General features: G+C 46.6%; 1 non-coding gene across 1 annotated transcript; it reads left to right on the forward strand.

The window, feature by feature from the left end:
- The first annotated feature begins 642 nt into the window (after positions 1–642).
- trnan-guu lies at positions 643–716 on the forward strand. The gene has a single exon. It is a non-coding gene; the product is annotated as a tRNA-Asn (tRNA).
- Positions 717–1,195: the final 479 nt, after the last annotated feature.

Raw genomic sequence — 1,195 nt, forward strand, 5'->3', positions numbered from 1 at the left:
TTTTAATGTAAACCATAGCCCCATACAGTAGGTAACATTTAAATAAGTTAATAGATACAAGCCTTGAGCAAATCCAGCCTCCAGCCGGGCCCCCCGCTTCTTGGAGCTCGGAGAGGGGTTCCCACTCATTCATTCAACAGGAGGCCGCTCAATTTATTTTAATGGGCACGGAGGGTACAGTGGTTGTGTCTCATGTTGAGGAGGAAGCTGTTTCCTCTCATTCAACAGAAGAGGACCTATCTCGTCGAGTTTTTTTTGTGGTGAAGCTGAAGTCTCCCATAGAGCACTGAGACTCAGGTTCAAATCCCACTGCTCCAGTGTGTGTAATAACATTACTGCCCAAGCCACGTGCCAATTGGCATAGGGATAAGAAAATTAGGGAAGGAAACACGTCAACCTGTTCAATGCTATCTCCAATCATTTCACTTCCTGTCCATTCGTACTCCAGTAAGCCCAGCCTCGTTTAACGAAGGTTCTTTTTGAGAAGTTTAATCGGGCATTTTTGCACAAGTCAAGTTAAGAAAGCCGTGATCCCTCGCAAGACTGCGCGGAAGACAACAATTGTAATTCTAGGAAGGGAGGCTAAACTATGAATTCACTAATAGCCTCCCCTAAGCGATGCTGCAGCGCACGCCCACGCCTGTCTCTGTGGCGCAATTGGTCAGCGCGTTCGGCTGTTAACCGAAAGGTTGGTGGTTCGAGCCCACCCAGGGGCGGTGTGTTCGCATTTCTTCCTTGGCTTCGAAGCTGAACGCTTTTAATGGGGTCAGGAAAATGTTCCCCAAACGGAAATCCTCTCCACAAAGGGGTTTCGGAATTGAATTAATGTCAAAAGTAAGGGACTGTGGATGCCGAGACAAAAAGAGAAACTCGGCAGGTTTGACAGTAAACGTAGGAGAAAACAGAATGTTGAAATGTTGTCTCTGATTCTCTTTCCACAGATGTTGCCTGACCTGCTGAGTTCCTCCGGCAATTTCTAGTTTTGTTTTGAACGGAAAGTTCATTTCACCTTTTGGGATGAAACACCTCGACTCGCCATGTGCAGATATTTAACCCTTTCGAAACACTGTGAAGTGATTGGATTCAAACAAACTCTGCGATGATTCACTCTTTCTCAGCTTCACAGGCAGACAGACCTGGGAAGTGAAGTTGTCAGTGTGGCTCTGTATTCGTGGGCCGAGTGGTTAATGCGATG

Source organism: Chiloscyllium plagiosum, unplaced genomic scaffold (genome assembly GCF_004010195.1).
Source record: "Chiloscyllium plagiosum isolate BGI_BamShark_2017 unplaced genomic scaffold, ASM401019v2 scaf_43876, whole genome shotgun sequence".
In the NCBI taxonomy this organism is placed as follows: domain Eukaryota; kingdom Metazoa; phylum Chordata; class Chondrichthyes; order Orectolobiformes; family Hemiscylliidae; genus Chiloscyllium; species Chiloscyllium plagiosum.